Source organism: Heterodontus francisci, chromosome 25 (genome assembly GCF_036365525.1).
Source record: "Heterodontus francisci isolate sHetFra1 chromosome 25, sHetFra1.hap1, whole genome shotgun sequence".
NCBI lineage: Eukaryota > Metazoa > Chordata > Chondrichthyes > Heterodontiformes > Heterodontidae > Heterodontus > Heterodontus francisci.
In genome coordinates, this window is record NC_090395.1 from 32,660,058 (window position 1) to 32,686,421 (window position 26,364).

General features: G+C 43.0%; 1 protein-coding gene across 5 annotated transcripts in view; it reads right to left on the reverse strand.

Annotated features, from left to right (window-relative positions):
• Nucleotides 1-8,264, reverse strand: part of LOC137383806 (homeodomain-interacting protein kinase 1-like) — a 420,703-nt gene extending 412,439 nt beyond the window's left edge. For 2 of the 5 annotated variants that reach the window (XM_068057040.1, XM_068057038.1), the window contains exon 1: nucleotides 7,633-8,264. The gene's annotated coding sequence lies outside the window, so the exon portion shown is untranslated. Of the gene's footprint in view, nucleotides 1-6,842; nucleotides 6,920-7,632 lie in introns of those variants that run through there. The other 3 variants (XM_068057042.1, XM_068057041.1, XM_068057039.1) reach the window with 2 other exon arrangements.
• Between the last annotated feature and the right edge of the window lie 18,100 nt (nucleotides 8,265-26,364).

The following is a 26,364-nucleotide window of genomic DNA, read 5'->3' on the forward strand; positions in this document are numbered from 1 at the left end:
ATGTAAAAATAATACCTTAAACAAAATATAAGCAGAATATGGGGTAAAGAAGTGACTCAGCCTTCAAGTTACTATGTTGCTTGCTTTGGACTATTTGTGCAGCGAGGTTAAGGGTGATTAATTCTTTCAGTGTTGTCTATGAGGTTTTTAGACCCATTATACTGCAAATTCTTAGTAAGGCAATACACTGCAGGAACTCAAAGATGAAACTGATACCCTAAACACTACAGTATCATACTTCAACTTTTGTCAATGCAATTTTCAGTAAAGATAGGAGAGTATTTGTAATCCAACGCATGAGCACAGCAACTATGTGAAGAAATATGTTCACAGCTTTTTAGGTACAACATGATGGGAAAAAGCAGATTCATAAAAATCTGTAATGAGAAAAATGTAAATACAGAAAGGTGCTATTTGAAGGCTGTAATTGAATCTTGCATGTAATCTGTCAACGGAACCCCTCAACAGCTTGCAAATTCCTCCCACTGGATCCATATATATTCAAAATAATTCAATGTACATGATCATAAAGAACTGATATTTGTTCTTATGGGAATATAAAACTAATGCTATACAAGAAGATACCACCCTGATCTAGCAAGGTGCTTTAAAAATAAAGCTGTGCACACTCCCATCACAAGCAAATTAATCATCCTAACTCCCACACTAATTCTCCGAACCATTCTGAAACACAAAGTACAAAAATGAATGCTGGTCCTACATAGGTGGAATTAAATTTTATTCAGCTATCAGCCACTGTGCAATACCTCACAATAGAAAAAGGCCCAAAAATACAAACCAACTACTCATAATACATTTTACAACTTTAAAAATCACATACGTGTAAATACCATACACAGGGTTGTTGACCGTGTTTATTCTATTTGAGATGGCAGTTTTCGTAACTCATAAGCAAGCCTTGCAGTTTCTCCTACTTCTACAATAATACTATTCACTATCAAATAAATTGGTGGCTGTGCCTTCAACTGCCTAGGCCCAAAACTCTGGAATTCCCTCCTTAAACCTCTCTGCCTCTCTTTCCTCCTTTAAGATGCTCCGTAAAACCTACCTCTTTGGTCCAGCTAGTGGCCATCTGCCCTAATATTGCTTTATGTGGCTCAGTGTCAAATTCTGCTTTATAAAACTCCTGTGAAGCACCTTAAAACATATTATATTGGAGGTGCTATTAATACAAGTTGTTGAATTCTAATTTTGATTAACTATATAAAACCAATGAATAGCAAGATAGGTATCAACTCAAAATATAAGGGCCTCACCCATGTGGGTGGAAACATGGAAAGACAGAAAAATAGGAATAGGCCATTCGGCCCTTCGAGCCAGCACCACCATTCAATACGATCATGGCTGATCATCCAAACTCAGTACCCTGTTCCCACTTTCTCCCCGTATCCCTTGATCCCTTTAGCCCCAAGAACTATATCTAACTCTTTCTTGAATATATTTAATAATTTGGCCTCAAATGCTTTCTGTGGTACAGAATTCCACAGGAAGTCACATGAATAAGTAATATTTTGCTTTTATTTTAATGGATAATAGATTCCACTACAGCCTGTTGCGTAGGAGTTACAATCAATCTGAGACTAAGATCCTTGTGCTCCAAAGTACTAGTAATAGTACTAACTGAAAACTACAAGCAGACAGCATAGCCTTGCTATAGCAGATTATATATACTAGAACATACACAATGCACATTTGGACTCTTGGTTAATGCTCCATATTCTGTATTGTTCTTGATTTGCACAGTTAGCTATGGTTAAAAACAGTACTATGCTTTAAATATTTCTCATTTGCAAATACTACAGTGGGTTCAAAGATAGTTACTGAAAAGGCACGGCGGATAAATGTAAACAAATGTAAAATTATTCTGCACTGGCAGTAATAGATGAATTCTTAAAAAAGGGGAATCTAATTCTCAGAAGTGAAATAGTTATTTTCTACATAATGACTGAATTCATTTTAGCCGTTTCTCATTTCTCTGGTTGCGGCATTATTAAAAAAAAACTAGATTAGACGAAGAAACTCAACCAACTCTGCTTTGTCATCAAAGAGGAGATTGGTGGAGGGGGGGGGGGGGGGTGGAGGGGGAGGTGAACCCAAATAAACTTGTCAACATCTTTCATTGTCCAACATAGAGTAGAACTGGCAAAGGCCCAATCCCCAACTTTAAAAAAAAATTTACAGCAGGATGCTCACCATACAAAAAGTGTCCATATTCATTGACAAACGTTTGCTATACTACCCAAGTCAAAATTCTTCAGGTTTGGGTCTTGGTAGTAATTAACAGGGTCTTCACCAATGCCCTAGGCCTAATCTTGCCAAAGTTCTATAGACACCTTTCAAACACTGACTTATTTTTCCCCTTCTAAGCCTAGGAGTGCTGAGGTCAAATGTAGCACACTCACTGCTGCTCTAGCTGAGAGCAATGACCTCAGCAATACATTGGAGCTACATAGTCTTATGGTTTAACAGTATACCAGGTAGTGCTTTTTTTAAAAAAAAAACTTAGTAAGCTATTAGGGAAGCACAGCTTTCTTTGGCCACAAGATAAACATAAATTGAAAAAGAATGTGGTGGCTTAGTAATGAAATCTGGGTCCATTTTAATTGGATCAAAAAGTGCACACCAAGTTGCCCCAATGTCACCCAACAAGAATCAGCACAAGTGTCACTTAAGCTCATTAATATAGTAATCAAAACTATGGTCCAATTAAATTAAACATGCTTAAAATAAAGCAATAAAATCCCAACATAACCAAGAAGAACTGAACGAAATCATAATGTTATTCTCACCGGTTCCCAAGCAATCACCTGGGGATAGATGATACTGCGAAAGAGAAGGCGGCAGCCAGAGCAAATACAAACATCAGCACACCCACCCACTCCCCACCAACCGTTATAACGCCCATCATGGACCTCTAAATGACCCTCTTTGTCAGGCCCTGTCCCACAAGAGGCCTCCTCTACACCAGCTGGCCAAAGATCAGGAGCATAGTTCTGAAGTGGAGCCACAAGTTGAGCAGCAGCTCCTTCAGATAGCTCACAATGTAAACAGGAACTCTAGAAGCCCAACACCATTGAGGACAAAGCAGCCCACTAGATTGGTTGGAACCATCTTTCAGATGCACTCCAATAGCTCGCCAAGGTTTCTTTGACAACTTCTGCCATACCTGAGATCTCTACCACCAAGAAGGACAAGGGCAGCAGGCGCATATGGGAACACCACCACTTGTAAGTTTCCCTCCAAGTCATGCACCATCCTGACTTGGACATATACTGATGGCCCCAGAGTGATGAAAGAACCAATTCAGGAACTGCCTTATGAACAGCACTGTCACCACACTGGCAGCAGCAGTTCAAGAAAGCAGTTCATATTAATGGCAATTAGGATAGGCAATAAATGCTGGCCTTACCAGCGACAACCACATCTCCTGAATGAATTTAAAAAACCAACTCATTCCCAACCCACCTAAATACAAAAAAAAAGATTTTTTTTTCATTGATATTTTTAAGAACCTACAATCCTAACAATGAAACATTTTTTATTAGAAGAATTTAACTACTTTGGAAAATTTTCAGATAATGTGCCATAATCAACATTTTTACAAGCAGCCACCAGTTTAACACTAGCATACCTCGCCTGGTCTTTTGACCTTATTGCTTACCCAACAAGACCGGCACTGCTCTGGCTTTAGCTTAGTATAGCTAAATCTACACAATCATTGGATGAATAATCTTGTAATAATAATCTACCAAAGGGGTAGTGTTCAAATTCACATTTTGACCAATTTATTTTGCAAAAAAAAAACACAGTATTCACACTGACAGAAGAAAATTTCACCCTACTAGCTCAATGAATTGGATTTATAACTCACCCTACATGTAAATGAACCATTTCTCTATTTTAGATTCAGCTGAATTTATTTCAAGGGTTGGATCTGCAGGTGTAATTCTGTTTAGTTCTACAAGTGCTTCGTTCATAGGCAAGATGCCACATGCAGTTGAAATAACAAGCAGTTTAAAGTTAAATATGGCTCTGAAATCCTGAGGGATACTGTTCTGAGCTGAAAAATGTCAGATCAAAAGCTGCTATGACAGAGCAGGCCAAAAATACGGTTAAATGTTCACATTCACATTCCACCAGCCAAGTTGCTAACCCAACCAGTGTTAAATCTCCCCTTATTTTCAATTCTCCAAATGAATCCAGGCACACAGATTTAAAGTTTAAAAAAATAAACTGACCTAACTGAAGGCAACACAACCTTCACGATGACAGGCGCAAGGCCACGAGAAAGACTGTGACTTTAATGCTGTCTTTATTGCCCAAATTGCACTGGACAAAAGTTGCTGGCATTACCTTACTGCCTCTCTACTAAGTCTATGTTTTTCAATATTCCATGTTGACAAGCAACAGTGGTACAGAAAGTCGCCTTTCAATTTTTACAAATTAACAGATCAAACTACTGCATCTGCTCTTCTCAGCTGATAAAAGCAGACCCAGCTACAGGGCAGTTAGCAGCATACCAGAGCGTAGACAGTGTAATCGCAATTCTCCGCTGGCATCATTTCTGTTACTCCATCACAAGTACATTGAAAAACACTGTATATTTCAAATTAAAGTAACAGAAACAGTGGGCATCAGAAGAAATATGTCAATTTGCTCACCTAAGTGCATTTCGTGATATTAACTTTCACTTTGCACGAATGTACAGCAACTCGCACCAGAGACTGTATAAGTTAATTCTGTCTCAATTGTAACCCCTCCTCTTCAGGCTATTCCTCTAGAGACACTCCTGTGGGTATTTTCTCTCCATACTTTTTCCTTTGCCAATTTTCTCCCTTCTCCTTGGTACCCTGCCCAAGTGCTTATTCTTCAATTATCAGTCTCAATATCCTATTTACAGGCCATTCAACTGCAAGAGGCATCACAGCTGAACTGAACCTGTCCTTGTCCTAGATCCATGTTCACACATTGTTCCATCCCCAGATAGTGTCTGGAAGTGGAAAGCCTGGCCTATTTACTTCTCCTTGATCCAGATGTGCTGAGGCCAATTCTAGTGCCAAGATCATTGAGCTATCCAGGTAGTTCTACAGTTGAAATTACAAACACAAAATCAGTTAAGAAACTTCCAAAACTGAAAAACTTGTATTATGTGCCATTGTAAACTTACAGCAAATCAAAACACAGTTTCTACTACACTCCCAGAGACAGGCCCATTATATAAATTATCACTGCCTCTACCAGCCCTGTTAAATAGTCACCACAGTTTTTACATTGCTATCCAGTATACATCTTCCTATGGCTTTGATTTAAGTTCTGCAGCCACACGCAAAAATCACAAACCTCGTACATGCAGTTATTCTGGTGTTCGGGACAATTCACACCAATGTGTAAAAGGAATTTGTTTGGGACACCCCAGCAGCACCAGAACAGTCACGATGGATAACGATGTAGATTGTTTGATTCATGGAAATTAATATACCAGGCATGGTGTAACTCACTTTAGCATCGCACACTCAAAAGGACTTCACAGTTAACTGCTTTATGCCTATACAACAGCGGTCCATTACATCAAGTACAAACCTATACCTGGAACCCCATTTCAACAAGACCAGATAGCTACATAGCTATAATAGCGTTAGTTCTATGTCCTTACCCCAGTTGTTCATAGTTTGCTTTACTTCAACTTCCAGAAAAGATTAGAAATTGTTCTTAACATACTTCTAAATTGCTGAACTCATCACATTAGGCTTAATGAATTCAACAGATGCCACAACAGTCACTATTAGAACCTCTCAGCCACACCAAACATACCCACAGGCTGTGTAAACTGGACACCCTTCTCAAGAATAAAATGCATGTTTTTCCAGATGAATACAAGTGTATAATACATATTATTGCTAACATTTACACAAAAAAATGTTCTAACAGTGACATAACTGTTATTGCAGTAGAAACTTTATTCACAATTTGCAAATGACCACACTGGATTAAAACACAGGCAGGCTCCAATAATCCCCTTTATTAGGTGCTGAACTATACTTACAATTATGAGGCGAGTTCAGTGAACAGAAAACCCCCGTAAGTACATTGTTTTAACCTTATTAACGATTACTCCAAGTGAAGGAAAAGGGCGAAATTGAACCCTTGCCTCTGATACCAAACCACGTGAAAAAACAATATAGCTCCATGTTGTGCCTGATAAAGTGCATTCTAGTCGAGTATTTATTCACCCCGCCACCGCCCAAGTCCAAGGGTAGCAATTTAATATCAACTGGAAGTATCACCGCCTGCTACATTTTCTAGTTGAGATTAATGGCACAAAACAATGTATACAACCAGACAAAGAAATCAGTTGATGAAAATGTTACACAATAATAAAACATAATATTAGAGTTCAGTCATAGCTCTCTAAAATATTCAAAGATGTTGCACTAGTGATAGTGAACCAAATGAATGTTAACCTAACACCAACAGTATCTGGTAAATATAATTTCCAAAATGTACAACTTTTCCCCCCACTGGTTCAAAGTTCAGTGTTTAGACTTTGAATCCAGGACACACAGTCTTGCTCGAATCCTTGATCTAAGTGCCCAAACTGTCAAAATGCAACTGGAATTCTCAACACATTAAACATGATAATTTAAAACAGCTGGCCAATTAGATAGCAAGTTACACCCTGACTTCTCTGCAAGAGCAGGAAAACATTTATCCTACAATACCAAAAACACACTGGATTGGACTAATGACACCACTTTCATAGGCATGCTTAATGCTAAAACAAACAGGTTCAGCTTTAAATGATTCTGGCAGGTAAGACTTACAAGCCTGGGTAAATGACGACCCAAATTCGATGGCAGCTGCTCCATTGTCCACAGGATCAATACTTGACACTGACTCTAGAAATCTAAATCTGGCACGTCTGGAAAAATTCAATAATTTATAGATGCAAAGTGGCACTAAACGAGCAACAGGAGCACAGACTAAACCAATTCTCAAAGGTAGACATTTACAATTTTAAAGAACAAGCAAGTCTCAGCAATAGGCACTAAAATCCTCCTAAACTACTCAACTATTCCCCACCCGTGGGGGGGTGGTTACTGAGGGAAAACAGCTTCTCTGTTCACTGAAAACTACTGTTACAAATGACAAGTCGATGCAATGAAACCCAGTCACTTTCCGATCTGATCACTGCAATTCTAATAAAGGAGTTTGGGGGGGGGGGCAGAGTTTTAAAACAGTAAATGAGGCAATTCCAACAACGTTACCCACCCGCATAAGTAAAGAAAAGTAAAAGCAAAATACTGCGGATGCTGGAAATCTGAAACAAAAACAAGAAATGCTGGAATCACTCAGCAGGTCTGGCAGCATCTGTGGAAAGAGAAGCAGAGTTAACGTTTCGGGTCAGTGACCCTTCTTCGGAAACGTTAACTCTGCTTCTCTTTCCACAGATGCTGCCAGACCTGCTGAGTGATTCCAGCATTTCTTGTTTTTGTTTAAGTAAAGAAAAGCCCTGTCTAGGGGATACTTTCAATGTCTCTCCCACCTACCCCAGTTGATGAAAAGAGACGAGGGGTGCAACTGTCTTGTTGCAATCGCCAGGCAGAGGCTTACCTGATTGCAGAGCCAGGGGTCAGTGCTGTCAGCCTCACAGTGACGGTATCAGAAGGCCCGGACAGTCCCGACCCGACCCCACCATGTCGCTTCCTCCTCCTCCTGCTGTTTCTCCTTCTTCCTCCTCTTTCCCCCCCCACTGTGTCCGGGGGGATGGGTGGGGGGGGAGGGGAGGGTGTAGGGAGGTGAGGGGAAGCGGCGGGTGTCAACAATAGCCGAGGTAGCGGGGCGACAGGGTATCTGAGGCAGGCCGCATGGCCTCGCTCCTCTCCGCTGCCTCAAGAGCTCCGATTCTCTCCGGGGCTTTTTTTTTCCTCCAATTGTTTTGTTTGTGCGCCTCCAGCGCGTGCGTGTAGTGCGTGCGCGCACCCGAGGCTTACGCCAGGCCACACGCACCCGCGCGCAACGCAGCGCTGGAGAGGCCCCCACCACCCGCTGGAATCGCCTGGAAACTACCAGACGGCAGCAGCGACTCTTCTTTATAAACACATTTTTTAAAAAAACGTCCGCCGGTTGAAAGACGATTTAACAAAAAATAAAAAACCGATTTAAATCGCAACACCGACTCGCATGGCGAGGGTTTTTCCCCTTCGCCCCTCTCACTCTCTCCCCCCCCCGGCCTCTGGCTTCACAAAACAACAGGGCAGCCAACCGCCTGCCGATCACCTACCGCATCGATTTGGAATGTTGTGCCGGAAGTCCCGCCTTCTCCCTCCTGCCTCGTGCTCCGCACCAGAAGCCGAATGCGCCACATGGATTGGATCATGCGAACGCCCGTCTCCCTTGCGTGAGCGGGTTCGAGTGTGGACGTCATGACATCAGAGGAGGGAGCTTGCGCGCATGTGGGGCGCTGGTTGTAAAGCAGTGTGGGTGTTGGGAGTTTTTTATTTGCTCGTCTTTCTTTCACCTTCCCAGCGCATAATGACGGAGCTATGATGTTACAAGTGTCAGATCAGATCAGTGCAGTGAAACAGGGTCACTTTTAGCAGCGAGTTTTCACTCATGTTAAAAAAGCCACTGGGAAAAGTTTATTTTTTTGCCACTTCACACATTGGTTACTGAACCTGAACGTTTTAACGGATTTGCATTTAATAATTTAATCAGTGCCTACTGATTATTCACAGATAAAATGACTCGTCATCACTTTTAGTAATCACAAATGACATTCCCTGTGACTTATCCTTCTCAACCTCTCTGCAGTCTTCCACATAGCTGACCATACCAACCTGCTGCAGTGTCTCTGTTGTCAAGCTCCAGGCTTGGTTCCACTGTCACCGACTATCGTTCTCTTATCCAGTGACTGCCTTAGCCTGGAACGCTGCAAATAGTGATACAATCCCTACCGAATTTAACAACTGTTATTTGAAAATTAAGACAGTACTGATTTTAGTATGGATTGATCAGCAGTTAAGAAAGTTGGGTGGGAAAGTAAGCTGTGAGGAGGACAGTAAAGGGGCTGCAAAGACAGGTTAATTGGGCAATAAATAGGTGCCTGGAATATAATGTGGGGAAGTGTGAAGTTATCCATTTTAGTAGGAAAAATAGTAAAGCAGAACATTTTTTAAATGATGAGAAGCTTTTAAATGTTGGTGTCCAGAGGAATTTGAGTGTCGTTGGACAAGTAACACAGAAAGTCAGCATGCAGGTACAGGAGACAGTGTGGGAAAATGGCGCACTGACATGGAACACAAAAGTCCAAGTGTATCAAGCCTGTGTCCTCAGTACCTTGCTCTATGGCAGCGAGACCTGGACAACGTATGTCAGCCAAGAGTGACATCTCAATTCATTCCATCTTCGCTGCCTGCGGAGAATCCTTCGCATCAGGTGGCAGGACCTTATCTCCAACACAGAAGTCTTCGAGGCGGCCAACATCCCCAGCTTATACACCCTACTGAGTCAGCGGCACTTGAGATGGCTTGGCCTTGTGAGCCGCATGGAAGATGGCAGGATCCCCAAGGACACATTGTACAGCGAGCTCGTCACTGGTATCAGACCCACCGGCCGTCCATGTCTCTGCTTTAAAGACGTCTGCAAACGCGACATGAAGTCCTGTGACATTGATCACAAGTCATGGGAGTCAGTTGCCAGCGATCGCCAGAGCTGGCGGGCAGCCATAAAGGCGGGGCTAAAGTGTGGCGAGTCGAAGAGACTTAGCAGTTGGCAGGAAAAAAGACAGAAGCGCAAGGGAAGAGCCAACTGCAAAACAGCCCTGACAACCAATTTTTTCTGCAGCGCCTGTGGAAGAATCTGTCACTCTAGTATTGGCCTTTATAGCCACTCCAGGCGCTGCTCCACAAACCACTGACCACCTCCAGGCGCTTACCTATGGTCTCACGAGACAAGGAGGCCAAAGAAGAAGAAGGTACAGGAAGCAATTAGGAAAGCAAATAGTATGTTGGCCTTTGTTACAAAGGGATTGGATTGTGACAGTAAAGTAGTCTTACAACAATTTATATAGGGTCTTGGTGAGACCACACTTGTACTGTGTCCAATTTTGATCTTATATTTGCCTTAGAAGGAGGGCAACAAAAGTTCACTGGACTGATTCCTAGAATGAGAAGATTGTCCCATTACCAGAAATTGAGTAGAATGGGCCTCGAAGCCTGTGACCAGGGTGTACCACAGGGATCGGTGCTGGGACCCTTACTGTTTGTAGTGTACATTAATGATTTAGACGTGAATATAGGGGGTATGATCAGTAAGTTCGCAGATGACATGAAAATTGGTGGTGTTGTGAATAGTGAGGAGGAAAGCCTTAGATTACAGGACGATATAGATGGGCTGGTAAGATGGGCGGAGCAGTGACAAATGGAGTTTAATCCTGAGTAGTGTGAGGTGATGCATTTTGGGAAGGCAAGGGAATATACAATGGATGGTAGAACCCGAGGAAGTACAGAGGGACCTTGGGGTGCTTGTCCATAGATCACTGAAGGCAGCAGCACAGGTAGATAAGGTGCTTCGGAAGGCATATGGGATACTTGCCTTTATTAGCCAAGGCATAGAATATAAGAACAGGGAGGTTATGATGGAGCTATATAAAATGCTGGTTAGGCCACAGTTGGAGTACTGTGTACAGTTCTGGTCGCCACACTATAGGAAGGATGTGATTGCAGTGGAGAGGGTGCAGAGGAGATTCACCAGGATGTTGCCTGGGCTGGAGCATTTCAGTTATGAAGATGGACTGGATAGCCTGGGGTTGTTTTCCTTGGAGCGGAGAAGGCTGAGGGTGGACCAGATTGAGGTATACAAAATTGTGAGGAGCATTGATAGGATAGATAGGAAGAAACTTTTTCCCTTAGTGGAGAGGTCAATAACTAGGGGGCATAGATTTAAGGTAATGGGCAGGAGGTTTAGAGGAGAGTTGAGGAGGAATTTTTTCACCCAGAGGGTGGTTGGAATCTGGAACACACTGCCTGAAGGGGTGGTAGAGGCAGGTACCCTCACAACATTCAAGAAGTATTTAGATGAGCTCTTGAAACGCCATAGCATACAAGGCTACGGGCCAAGTGCGGGGAAATGGGATTAGTTAGGATGGATGCATGATGGTCGGCGCAGGCGGGTTGGGCCGAAGGCCCTGTTTGTGTGCTGTAAAACTCTATGACTCTATATTCCCTAGAATTTAGAAAAATGAGAGGTGATCTAATTGAAATTATAAAATTCTTAATTGGCTTGAGAGGGTAGTTGCTAGGAGGATGCTCCCCCTAGCTGGGGAGTCTGGAACTAGGGATCACAGTTTCAGAATAAGGGGTTGGCCATTTGGGACCGAGATAAGGAGAAATTTCTTCACTCAAAGGGTTGGGTATTTTTGGAATTGTCTACCGCAGAGAGCTATGGATGCTCAGTCCATGAGTATATTCAAGACAGAGATTGATAGATTTTTGGGTATGAAGGGAATCAAGGGATATGGATTTAGTGCGGGAAGGTGTAGCTGAGGTAGATGATGGGAATGGTGGAGCAGACTCGAAGAGCTGAATGGTTTACTCTTGCTCCTATTTCTTAATTTCTTATATTCTAAGAATTTTAGTGCCAGACTCCAGGACACACTTATAGAGGAATACTGTGAGCATTTTAGGGGCCCAGTCAATGTTTGCTGAGCAGATCAGCACAGGTCCATCTCTCCTCAGTCCTGCTACTTTCAAAGTCCAGTTGCTATTGCCCCAGAGTATTTCCTGCTCTCCCCTGAACATCACTGCCAGGATTAATGGTATGGAGAATAATCTCTGTTATGGTAAACAGGAACTCTCACATGGAGTTCCTGCTTACATTAAATAGAGGCCACAATCCCTGGATTGGGAGCAGCATTAAGAGAAACCAGTTAGCAGCAGGAATGGTAGGAATGGGATCAAGTGTGGGAACAAAAGATAGCAATGAAAGGGGGTGAATTAATGGAAGCAAAAAGGGGAAATGGATAGTAATGAAGCTTCCTTCATTATGGAGTGATAGATAGATTTTGAAGCAGAATGGGTGGAAATGAAAGAGGGTGAATGGATGAAGGTAAAACGAGGTAATGGATAGGAATGAAGGAGACAATGGGAATTTGGATGGTAACAGAGGAAAACAGATGGATGGTTAATGAAAAGGGGAGAGAAGGAGCAGAATCTTGGGACCAGTACTTTGTGGGGATGGGGAGAAGAGAAAAGCTGGCAACTGCACTTTGGGCTGAATGAGAGAGAGCCCCAACCGTAATAGAGAAGGCATGTGGCACAAAGGTGCCAGATTGAATTGGATGGACAAAATCAGTGATAGTATGATCTCTGAGGGGAGGGGGAGTGAGTCCCAGCTTCAGCTGAAGGTGTGGAAGAAGAAGAATAAAAACAGAAAATGCTGGAAATAGCAGCATCTGTGGAGAGAGAAACAAAGTTAATGTTTCAGCTCTGTGACATTTCATCAGAACACACAGATGCTGTCCGACCTGCTGAGTATTTCCAGCATTTTCTGGCACGGTGGCGGTGGGGAAGGGGATGGTGGCGTAGTGGTAATGTCACTGAACTAGTAATCCAGAGGCTCAGAGTAATGTCCTAGGGACATGGGTTCAACAGCAGCTGGTGGAATTTAAATTCAATTTATTAATAAATTCAATTAATTAATAAAAATCTGCAATTGAAAGCTAGTCTCAGTAATGGTGCCATAAAACTATCATTGATTGTCATAAAAACCCATCTGGTTCACTTCTGTCCTTTCGGGAAGGAAATCTGCTGTCCTTACCTGGTCTGGCCTGCATGTGACTCCAGACCCACAGCAACTGGTGACTCTTAACTGCCCTCTGAAATGGCCTAGCAAGCCATTCAGTTGTCAAGGGCAATAAGGGATGGGCAACAAATGCTGGCCTAGTCAGCAACGCTCACATCCCATGAAAGAATAAAAAAAAGGACATATCTCTGTCTTGAGGCTGATGATCCATGCTGACATTTGTTTCCATGAACATCAGTATATCCACCAGTAACCATTCTTCATGTGTGAGCCCAAACAAAAACATGTTACATTATAGAGGACATCACAGTCAAGCCCAGGACATTCATCACTCAACAGGTTAATCAGCAGGAGCTTTTGGATAGCAATCATTAATGGGATTCTGGCAGATTATTCTTGTCATTGATCCCAGGACTTCATGGAGACTTGCGCCACCAGGGTTTACCTGGCGGTGTCCCCACGCGACAGTGATGCCTCCTGATGCTGGTAAAATGCTGGCGGAGGTGAGAAGTGGCCCTTAAATGGGCACTTAATTGGCATAATTCCAGGCAGCTATGCCACTGAGGTTCCCACCACTGGTAATATCGGGCTCCCCTCCCGCCGCCTTCTGCCTACATTTTAGCAGCCCTCCCACTTTCCAGCCCGTTTCCAGAGGGCTGGTAGAATCCAGCCCTATGTCTCTATTTGTAAAGCCCAGGACCCTGTATGCTTTTATTAACAGCCGTACCAGCTTGTCCTACCAACTTCAAAGATATGTGTATGTAAACTGCCTGGTCTCAATGATCCTGAACCCTCTTAAATTGTGTCTTTTAGTTTATATTGACTTTATTCATTGTTCCTTTCCAAAATGTATCATTTCATACTTCTTTGCATTAAAATTCATCTGCCATGTGTCTGCCCTTGTAATTAATAAAAACTGTACCTTAATGTTTAGGGACTGCTAGTTAGGTCACAGAAGGAACCAGAAAACCTGACTGTAGCATGTCCAGCCCATATTCCACTCAATTTCTGACCAATATTGGAGCGGGGTCCAACGCCTAATTAAGGAGGTCAGCAAGGACGCCTCAATACCACCTAAACCAATGTATTTGGATATATTTCAGGCACCCTTGGGGACAGGGGAAGAAAGAGAGAGGGCAGAGAGAGAAAGAGGGAGGGAGAGAGAGAGAGGGAGGGAGAGAGAGAGGAGGGAGAGAGAGTAAGAGAGAGAGGGGGGAGAGAGAGATGGAGGGAGAGAGAGAGGGTAGGGGGCGGAGAGAGAGGGGAGAGAGAGTGGGGGGAGAGATGGACACAGAGAGGAGATAGAGATTGACACAGCGAGGGAGAGAGAGAGTGAGAGGGTAGAGAAAGAGATTGAGATCACTCCTGACAGATGGACATCTATCCGGATTCTCCACATCACTACATTAAGTGTGTGGGCAGACATTGACTACTTGTGCAAGCAAAAACAATGCCAGATACTCACTAAATTTGGAGAAAAGTGTTTAAAATCAGACTGTATTTTGATGGCATTAGGTTGGCCACACTTTATATACAGATTAATTGCCCCCATGTCCATGGCTGAGTCAATAATTTTGTCAAATGTCCGTGGTGCAACATGTTGGTGCCTATCCCTGCAGATATCTTGGAGGGTTGCAGGGTTAGAGGAGATTACAGAGATAGGGAGGAATGAGGCCATGAAGAGAGTTGAAAACAAGGATGAGAATTTTAAAATTGCGGTGCTGCTTCACTGGGAACCAATGTTGATCAGCGAGCACAAGGTGAATGGGACTTGGTGTGAGTAAGGACACGGGCAGCAGAGATTTGGATGACCTCAAGTTTACAGAGGGTAGAATGTGGGAGGCCAACCAGAAGTACGTTAGAATCATCAAGTCTAAAGGTAACAAAGGCATGGATGAGGGTGTCGGTAGCAAATGAGCTGAGGCAGTTCGGACAGTCAAGCGATGTTACGGAGGTAGAAATAGGTGCTGTTAGTGATGGTGCGAATATGTGGTCGCTAGCTCATCTCAGTGTCAAATATGATACCGAGGTTGGGAACAGTCTGGTTTAGTCTTGGACAGTTGCCAGGGAGAGGGATGGAGCCAGTGGATAGAGAATGATTAATGGCTAAACCAGTTGTTTGCCATATCCATTCAAGTCTACGTCCCATGGACTTAAGGGAGCAGAGTTATGCATCGTAACAGGGGAACGGCCAGGATGAGGGAGAGTAATGGGGACAAGGGCATCAAAGGTGGAGGTGAAGGTGTGCTTGATCAGACTAGTAGCTGCAGAAATGTCATTGTGAGCCAAGGGCTAGACAGTTGGGATTTTAAAATGTAGTTTTAAGTGAATTGGAAGAGAGTTTCTTTCAAGTTAGACACTGAAGGAAGTAGGATTGGGATTAGAGATGGCCTTATCTATGATTGACACAATGGGAGTAGCAAGGCTATGTGAGATGGCAAGGTCAAGAGGATGGTCATGAATATGCGTTGGGGAGTTTCTATGGAGGGTGAGGTTAGGAGGGCAGTGAACTCAGAGGAGTGAGAGCATGATGAGTTGAGATGGAGGTTGAAATCACAGATGATGAAAAGTCACTCAATGCAGAGTCTGAGGGAGGGAAGCAGTGATGATATCTCAGTGAGAAAGATTTTATGGTACTTGGGAGCATGGTAGAGAACAAAGATTTTAAATGAGAGTAGAGAGAGGAACAAGGTAAGATGCTCAAAGGAAGAAAACGTACTAAAGGAGTAGGGGGGCAGACCAAGGTAAAATTTAGTGATAGGAGCCACATCACTATGGCAACAGTCTGGGCAAGGCAAGTGATGGAAGGTATAGCCAGATGGGGAAGCTACATTTAAGGGAAAGGTGTCCATCACTCCTCAGTCAGGTTTCTGTCAGGACCATGATGTTGATGCAATCATCCACAATGAACTCCTGGATGGCAAGGGTCTTGCTCACAAGTGAACAAACATTCTGGAGGGAGATGCAGAGAGGGGTAGTAAGAGCTGATCCGCTGGCAGAGTCCACGGGGTCAGCAGTGGGAGGGGTGTGGTGGACAGAAAGGAGATTGGCAAGATTAGCCCCCAGAGGGAAAAAGCAAATGGTGAGTAGCATAAATCGATCAGCAAGTTAAGGAGATTCACAACTCAGTGGTGTATCTCTTAATATACTGAACTTGCTGGCCAATTTGAGCATGAATAACTGTTTGCCACAGTTATTAACGGTTACCACACGGTTATTTTTCCAGCAAGGTTCAGTTCACTATCTTTCCAAGGTCTTCAGTGTACTGTTGAAGGTATAATAATTTAATCATGTTATTGCAACAGGAGATTATGGTGCACACTGACGACACAATCTGAGGCAATTTGCTAAGTGCAGAATATAATCATCAGCAAAAGAATGAATATGTTTGGATAACGACTGTAGGAGATCATTAATATAGAGAGAAAGCAGAGCACTAGGCAACCCTGGAATGATGGAGGAAGAGCTTGGTGTGATTTACTGTCCAACCATTGCCAAATTATTCCTGTTGATTTGTATTTCACTAGGCAACAGATTAAGAATGGCTAAAGTCCTGTCACTAATTTTACTCAAAACTCACCTGAGAGAGGAGATGTTCATCCCATCTTTGTGGTTCGAATTTGAACCCAGAGAAGAAAGAATTGTGTTGCTTCTGATGCACTGCACCACTCAGCCTCTCTAAATGTGAATTCCTGTGTTGTTATTGATTTCATGACACATGGAAAATATAATAAATTAAGCATAATTTTTAATTCTATACGTCATCCCATGATACAGCAAGCCTTCTGAACCAAATAAAGAACTCCAATAATTTTCAACCTGCTAAAATATTCTTACTCCTAAAACAGACACTGATAGTGGAAAACAAAAACTATAGAGGTGAAATATATCTACCTTTTCATCTGTTGGACTTGTTACCAAGAAATTGAGTATAATTTTATCTTGTAAATCTGTAGGTTTGAAATGAATTAATCACAGACTACGTCAGTCTGCTAGCCTTGAGGTCATTTCCAGCTGTCTATATGTGAAAATGTGAAATTGTCCATTTTGGTAGGAAGAATAAAAAAGAAGCATCTTATCTAAATGGTGAGCGATTGCAGAGCTCTGAGATGCAGAGAGGTCTGCAGACTGTGTAGTCTCTGTGCACACAATCTCCTATGCATGCATCGCAAAAGGTTAGTGTGCAGGTACAGCAAGTAATTAGGAAAGCTAATAGAATGTCATCATTTATTGTGAGGGGAATTGAATACAAAAGTAGGGAGGTTATGCTTCAGTTATAGAGGGAATTGATGAGACCACATCTGGTGTACTGTGTGCAGTATTGGTCTCCTTATTTAAGGAAGGATATAAATGCGTTGAAAGCAGTTCGGAGAAGGTTTACTAGACTAATACCTGGAATGGGCAGGTTGTCTTATGAGGAAAGGTTGAACAGGCTAGACTTGTATCCGTTGGAGTTTAGAAGAATAAGAGGCAACTTGATTGAAACATATAAGATCCTGAGGTGTCTTGACAGGGTGGATGTGGAAAGCATGTTTCCTCTTGTGGGAGAATCTAGAACTGGGGGTCACTATTTTAAAAAAAGGGGTTGCCCATTTAAGACAGAGATGAGGAGAAGTTCTTTCTCTCAGAAGGTTGTGAGTCTTTAGAACTCTCTTCCTCAAAAGTTAGTGGAAGCAGGGTCTTTAAATAATTTTAAGACAGATAGATTCTTGATAAGCAACAGGGTGAAAGGTTAGCGGGGTAGGCGGGAATGTGGAGTCGAGGTTACAATCAGGTCAGCCATAATCTCATTGAATGGCGGAACAGGCTCGAGGGACCGAGTGGCCTACTCCTGCTCCTATTTCGTACGATTGTATATATTATATTAATAATACATATTTAATGTACCATTAGTAAACAGGAAATTCACTGTGCATATAACAAGTGTATATTCAAATTATTTGTAAGTGTGTGAATAAATCTAATCCTAATTATCACTGAAGTTTAATCTTGTCAGTTATATTAAATGTTTTGCAGCATACAGTCCATAAACAGTTCTGTCAATGTTTTATTGCATAATTTGTTTCTTACGATGAATCTGGATTTAGATCAAAAGGAACCAATTTTCATGCAGGACACATAGTGGGGAATGTTAGCTCATAGGGAAATAAACTGGTGAGTTATGTTAGGCTTGGTGACTCAGAAACATCTAAGAACGCCACATAAGTCAACATTCTCCATCCTGTATTTTAATATCCACAGTAAATGTAGTGTTTTCAACTCACCAATAATATTATGGAAAATTTTTGCCAATTCTGCATCTTTTCCCAGTTGGGTCAATGAGATAATGCATGGGGTGTGAAGCTGAACCCTATAAGGCTATGAAAATCCCAGGTTTGACCCCTGCTATAGCTTTCATTCTGCAGCATGTTGAAGGGGTGAAGTTTGGGTTAACATTTAGGGCAGCTCTACGATTTTAGAAATGAGGAATCAGCTTCTTGCCAGTTTTTTGTACCATGGCTGCTTTTCTCAGTGGAACTGAGATATTGGGATTTCCCAATTAAAACAGGACAGTCAAACGATCAGCTCAATTGGCGAATACCAGTCAGGTTGTAGTCAGTGGACAAGTGGACAATTGGCCACAGCATCCTTCGATAAGGAATGGGTAAAGTCAACAAGGATCCCTGGGCGGCACAGTGGCGCAGTGGTTAGCACTGCAGCCTCACAGCTCCAGCGACCCGGGTTCAATTCTGGGTACTGCCTGTGTGGAGTTTGCAAGTTCTCCCTGTGTCTGCGTGGGTTTCCTCCGGGCGCTCCAGTTTCCTCCCACAAGCCAAAAGACTTGCAGGTTGGTAGGTAAATTGGCCATTATAAATTGCCCCTAGTATAGATAGGTGGTAGGGAAATATAGAGACAGGTGGGGATGTGATAGGAATATGGGATTAGTAAATATGGGTGGTTGATGGTCGGCACAGACTCGGTGGGCCGAAGGGCCTGTTTCAGTGCTGTATCTCTAAACTAAACTATGATTGCTGTGCAATAACCCCTGCTGCAAGTGCTTCCTTCTGGGTGTCAGGTGATGATGGTAGGTAGGATCTGCCCCAGCTCTAATCAAATAGCTTCCTGAGAGTCACTATATAGACTCACACATGAAGAACTGGATGAGGTACAAGTGAGGTGCTGCTGTCTCTGCAACTGGATCCCAGGATGAGACAGTGGCTTTAACAAAAGAACAGGCAAAGGGCACAAACTAAGGTAAAATTTACAAATAATCAATAGTTTAAATATTTTTCTATTTTAGTTTGAAAATTCCTTGCATTAGGCTGATAACCTGGATAAGGTTTGGAGATAGGATTTGACCAGACTTTACATAGTAATTACGGCACAGAAAAAAATCCATTCAGCCCAGCAGGCAAATGCCGGTGTTTATACTCTGCATGAGCCTCCTCACACCCCTCTTCATTTACCCCCATCAACACATCCTTCAATTCCTTTCTCCCTCATGTGTTTATCTAGCTTCCCTTTAAATGTGTCCTAGCTATTTGTCTCAGCTACTCCTTCTGGTAGTGAGTTCCACATTCTAAACACAATCTGGGTAAAGAAATGTTTCCTGAATTTTCTATTGGATTTATTAGTGACTATCTTATATTCATAGCCCCTACTACCAAAAGTATTGGTCTCCCCGTCAGGTGAAAATATCTTCCCCATGTTTATCCTAGCAAACCCTTTCATAATCATAGACCGCTATCAGTTCACCCCTCAGCTATCTCTTTTCTAGCAAAAAGAGCCTCAGCCTGTACAATGTTTCCAGTATGTATAATCTCTCAATTCTGGTATAATTCTAGTAAATCTTTTTGGCACCTTCTCCAGTCCCTCTATCGCCTTTTTAACATGGATAGTGCCATATGTTGCTTTATTGCCTTCTTCACTCTGAGTAAAACATCAATTTTCTCTTTGATGGATTATTGTTTTTCATTTGGAGCAGCATTTCTTCAAAAATGTCTGAGTATTTTTTCACTTTCTCCTCATCTACCCTACATAAGAACATAAGAAATAGGAGCAGAAGGAGGCTATTTAGCCCTTCAAGCCTGCTCTGCCATTCAATATGATCATGGATGATCTTCTACCTCAGTTACACCTTCCTGCACTTTCCCCAAATCTCTTCATTCCCTTAGTCTCCAAAAATCTATCAATCTCTGTGTTGAGCATCCATATCCCTCTGGGGTAAAGAATTCCAAGGCAGTTCCTTGGGTGGCAGTAGCCCTCCACTACCTTGGCCAAGTCAAGTAATCAGTTTTCACATGTGAGCTTAGACAGTGAGCATCAGCAGGCTGTTTGATTATGACAGATCTCATAGGTAAATCCAATCCCACCCATGCCCATTGTCTGTATTTCTTTTTATTCATTCATGGGATGTGAGCATTGCTGGCAAGGTCAACATTTTACTACCCATCCCTAATTGCCCTTGAGAAGGTGGCCGTGAGCCGCTTTCTTGAACCGGTGCAGTCCATGTGGTGTAGTTACATCCTCTTTGCTATTAGAGAGGGAGTTCCAGGATTTTGACTCAGCGACAGTGAGGAACTGTGATATATTTCCAAGTAAGGATGGTGTGCGCCTTGGAGCAGAGCTTGCAGGTGATGGTATTTTCATGAGCCTGCTGCCCCTGTTCTTCTAAGTGTAGAGGTCACAGGTTTGGAAGGTGTTGTCAAAGGAGCCAGTTGCAGTGGTGCATCTTATAGATGGTACACAATGCAGCCACTGTGCGCAGGTGGTGGAGGAAGTGAAAGTTGAAGGTGGTGCATGGGGTGCCAATCAAGTAGGCTGCTTTGTCCTGGATGGTGTCGAGCTTCTTGAGTGTTGGAACTGCATTCATTCAGGCAAGTAGACAGTGTTCCATAACACTCCAGGCTTGTGCCTTGTAGATGGTGGACAGGCTTTGCAGAGTCAGGAGGTGGGTTACTCACTGCAGAATTCCCAGTCTCTGACCTGCTCTTTAGCCACAATATTTATGTGGCTGGTCCAGTGGAGTTTCGGGTCAATGGTAACCGCCCAGATGTTGATAGTTTAGTGATAGTAATGCTATTGAATGTCAAGGGGAGATGGTTGGATTCTCTCTTGTTGGAGATGGTCATTGCCTGGCACTTGTGTGGCACGAATGTTACTTGCCACTTATCAGCCCAAGCCTGGATATTGTCCAAGTCTTGCTGCATGCAGGCATGGACTGCTTCATTGGCTGGAATTTAATGATGAGGTGGTGGCCCTCCCCACTAGCTGGAAAGATGGGCCTGAAAGTCACGCTGCTGTTTTGCATGGCTTCATTGGCTTAATTGGCTTCACTTGGGGGCTTCCACTCCTCTGAGGCAGGATACCCCTCCTCCAAGAGCTGCCGGCCAATCAGAGGGCCGGCCGTTCTTCTGTTCCAGCAATGCCACCAGGAAGAACCCAGCCAGGACTAGGGATGTCGGCCTCCAAAAAGGTAAGTGGGCATCTGGCCTCACTGGGGACAATGGGCTCGGCCCCAGCTGGGGGGGAGGGGTGGGATGTGGTGCCCAGAGTGTAGGGCCGGGGGTTTGTTTTATCGGGGGCAGCTCGTGGGGCTGGGGGGTCCCTTTTTGGTCTAGGCAGCCTCCTTAGGTGCTGAAGTGCCTGTCCATCGCTGGTAAAATAGCAGTGGCGGCGTGAATTGGCCCATATGTGGCCCCACTTAAGGGCCTCAATTGACCTAAGGGCAGGTGGGCCACATGCCACCTCTCCCACCGCTGATAGAATAGTAGCAGGGGCAGGTAGGTGATGGGCATGCACCCCCCAGCCTCCCACATGATTTTACACCCCAGTCCAACCTCCTAGCCCACTCCCGAGGGTGAGGCAGGGGGGAGGTGGTGGTGGGGGGGTGTTAAATTCTGGCTTTTAGCTGAGCAGTTTTGAATGGAACTGAACACTATGCAATCATCAGTGAATCCCCACTTCTGACCTTGAGATGGAGGGAGGATCATTGATGAAGTAGCTGAAGATGGTTGGACCTCGGACACTGCCTGAGGAGATTGGCCTCCAACAACCTCAACCATCTTCCTTTGTGCTAGGAATAACTCCAGCCAGTGGAGAGTTTCCCCCTGATTCCCATTGCACACGTTCCAGCACCAACTAATGATCAACAGGAGGAATTCTGCATGAATTTTATTTCTCAATCGTAGATCCTTCAAAGTCTGCCTGAAATTGGAAGCTAGAAGCAACCCCAGGACTGGCTGATTTATACAGTCTATGACTAAGTCATTTGAAACCCACAGGTTTACAGGTGAAATTTTATTCGATTTCTCTGTAACAAATTCATCACCGACAGATTCAAAAGTAAATAAAGTTCACCTCAATCGCTTTCTTTTCCCATTGTCAACAGGACCTGTTTCAGGATTGGGATACTTTAGTGGTTATAAACTATTTAAATATTTATTTAGTGCCAAAGGCTTTGCTGCCTTATGGGATGAAGCGTAGAATTTAGAATTGTGTTTAATTTATTATAGTTTCTACATGGTATGGAATAATGATCAGTGCAGTAAATCACATATAGAGTGGCTGAATGGTGCAGTATTAGAAGCAACACAACTCTTTCACCCCTGGGGTCAAATGCAGCCACAAAGCCAAGATGAAAATCTCTTCTCTCAGGTGGGTGTGAGTGTAATTAGGGGTAGATGATTGCTCAATCTCAATACAGTTCTTCGTTGACATAAATCTACAGCCAGGACAATCCACCATCTCAGCAAAGAGCTGCGACACCTTGGTCTGCATAGCTCTGCACCACATTTTAGCTGCTGAGCAACAGGGTCCTCTTCCCCTAGTTCGAAACTTCTACCTTTACATTGCATGTGACAATAGGAAGTTGTCCATGTCATTTACAGTGGGACTTGCAGACTCAGTGTTCATGACCAGGTAATTTAATCTAAACGTTCACAATTTTATTTTAGGAGACATTTCATCTAAATTTTTGTTTAGCTACTGACAACAGAGTAAGAGTGTACCCAGTCAGTACATGTAGTGACAACAGGAATGTGGCTGTGATGATTTCCTCTGGTCATTATTTATAGTGTTCTTTCAGAAGACATTTATGATTTCACTAGAAATACTTAACAGAGGAAATCTTCGTATCAGCATTTATGATGTTCTTGCACATTACAGAGATGTTGTCACCCTAGAGTGTCTGCTATGCTTGATTAACTTGCTAAAACCTTCTAACTTCTACTCATGGATTTCCCTCATTATTTTATAGATCACTATCCCACAGTCTCTCACTCTTCATTTTACGAAAGAATAGCCTTTGTCATTTCAGTTTGAACAGCACATATATTAACCCCTTCACATCCTTTCCATTCATTTCTTTAGTGTCCTCTCCACTTTTTTGATTCATTGATGTTTCTTTGGAGGTCACAGGTGGGGCAATTTTCAAATAGCGCCTGTAAAGGGCAGGGAGCCAGCGGAGCATTTGCTCTGCCCTGCCCAGTCATGCCAGCATGAGGCCCAAGCTATTGTGAGGCCTGGGCCTCATTTGTCTGCTGCTGACAAGCTGCAGGTGTCAAGACGGTAGCCTGCCAGTTATAGGAGGGCCAGTAATTGGCCAGTCCCACACTGAACTGACTGGTAGCTGGTGTTGTGTGATTGCCTTTAAGAGTGATGACCCTTCAAGATCTTAGTACGCTAATGACTCAAGTACCAGGACATGGTCATATGACTACGTGCCAGTTTCCCTCTGCTACTGTAACACATACGAACAAATGAATTAGGAGCATGAGGAGGCCACTCCGCCCCTCGAGCCTGCGCCGTAATTCAACAAGATCATGGCTGATCTGATTGTAACCTCAACTCCACATTGCCGCCTACCCCCAATAACCTTTCACCCACTTCCTTATCAAGAATCTGTCTACCACTGCCTTAAAAAGATTCAAAGACTCTGCTTCCACCGCCTTCTGAGAAAGAGAGTTCCAAGACTCACGAGCCTCTGAGAGAAAACATTCTAATTTCTTCTTAAATGGGCAATCCCTTATTTTTAAACAGTGACCCCTAATTCTAGATTCTCCCACAAGAGGAAACATCCTTTCCACATCCACCCTCTCAAGACCCCTCAGGATCGTAAATATTTCAATCAAGTGGCCTCTTACTCTTCTAAACTCCAATGGATACAAGCCTTGCCTGTGCAACCTTTCCTTATAAGACAACCCACCCATTCCAGGTATTAGTCTAGTAAACCTTCTTTGAACTGCTTCCAATGCACTTACATCCTTCCTTGAATAAGGAGACCAATACTGTACACAGTACTCCAGATGTGGTCTCACCAATGCCCTGTAAAACTGAAGCATAACCTTCCTATTTTTGTATTCAATTCCCCTCGCAATAAACGATAACATTCTATTAGCTTTCCTAATTACGTGCTGTACCTGCATACTAACCTTTTGTGATTCATGCACTAGGACACCCAGATCCCTCTGCATCTCAGAGCTCTGCAATCTCTCACCATTTAGATAAAATGCTTCTTTTCAATTCTTCCTGCCAAAATGGACAATTTTCCCACATTATACTTCATTTGCCAGATCTTTACCCACTCACTGAACCTATCTATATCTCGTTGTAATCTCCTTATGTCCTCTTCACAATTTACTTTCTTACCTATCTTTGTGTCATCAGCAAATTTAGCAACCATACCTTTGGTCCTTTCAGCCAAGTCATTTACATAAATTGTAAAAAGTTGAGGCCCCAGCACTGATCCTTGTGGCACACCACTCATTACATCTTGCTAAACAGAAAATTACCCATTTATGCCTACTCTCTGCTTCCTGTTAGCTTGCCAATCTTCTATTCACATCAAAATGTTACCCCCTACACCATGAGCTTTTCTTTTCTGCAATAACCTTTGATGTGGCACCTTATCAAATGCTTTCTGGAAATCCAAATACAGTACATCCACTGGTTCCCCTTTACCCACATGTTAGTTCTTACACCAAGAGGCAAGTCCTGTAAATAGTTAGCTCTTAATAAACTTGTTTGAGATCTTTATTTAACTGAACTCCATGCATCGCATTTGTGTTGCATCAGACAACATAAATCACTTCCCATTACATGGTGGCAGCTGTGGTGAGAAGACAAGATCCAAGGTTGAAGACCACAGGAAAACAGCTTTAAAAACTGCCTGCAGCTAAAAGAGAAAATTAAAAGAAACACTGGCCCAAACAGTGTTTAAAAAAAACTCACCTCCAGCTGTAGAAGACAAAGCACTGAATGACAGGCTGCAAATTAATAACTGTGAGTGGGTGAGTCAGTGTGCCATTGGTACAGGAACCCCAGTTTTAAAACAAAGCTTTGAGGTGCTTGCAAAGTTGATCCTGTTAAAAGGCTCAGTAAAAGAACAAAAGAGGGAATACCCAATCCCTATCTCATGCTGATCGATTGTTTTCAAAGGCTCCCCCAGGCTGATCAGGTCCGCGCTATTACAGGAGGTGCCTGACAGCAAAAAACGCGGGAATCCTCCATTCACGCAGCTCACAGCTAGAGCCATAAAAAGAAACCCATTAAATCATTCCAGCATAAAGAGGTTTCATTCACTGAGCCTGAGTTTTAAAAAAACTCGTAAAACCACTCGTGTGAAATATTGCCCCTTGAATGACTATATAAACAAACAAACCCTAGTAAAAATAAGCACTTGAAATGCCTATTGCACAGCTGTACAAATAGACAGATAAGAGTGCTGGAAGCTAGATTAACAGACAAGCTGCTCCTGTCAATCAAAAAAGAGAATTTTTAAAAGAGAAAGCAGTACAGAGTCACAGTGCACGGTCTGAAAGCAAGGCTTAAAGCAAAAAGAACAGCAGGAACATGGATATCAAATGTCCCAGCATGAACTGGAAAGCCTTGGATATCCTATCCGAGTTCAAACTGTTCCAACAAAGCATGCAACTACGCTTTACAGACCAAGTAATTGTAGAACCAGAAAAAAAGCTGTAAAAATAATGATAGAGATTGGAAATGAAGGATTGCACAGAATCAATATCTCTGGATTATCTAAAGAGGACCAGAGATCCCGCAAAGATACAGAAAGTGCTGGAAGATCAGCTCCAATTACAAGTGAATTTCAGAATTCATTGCTTAGAATTGATGTCCTACAGGCAACGACCACAGGAATCAATAGACCAGTTCGTCAGTAGATGCTGTAGCAAGGGAAATGAGTGCGATTTTTCATAAGGTGAGCTGTCTGACTGAATAATGGAGCTGGTGATTGTGTCAACATCCATTGAAGTATTTCAGAAAGACCTCGTGGGGAAGAAGAAAGGTCACAGCATTTATGCACTGCTGAGGGATGGCAGAAAATATAAATCCATTGTAGCTGGACAACAGCACCTGCAAGCATTAGGTTCAACAAACATCATTGGGATCATAACCAGGTTGAAAGGAGCAAGAAAGCTGTGTGGTAAGTGGGGTCTTTCCTACTCGCGGTGAAATTGTCCTGCATTTCATGACCTGTGCAAGACGTGCGGTGCAAATGTTCGCTGATGATTGCACAATGTTCAGCACCATTCGTGACTCCTC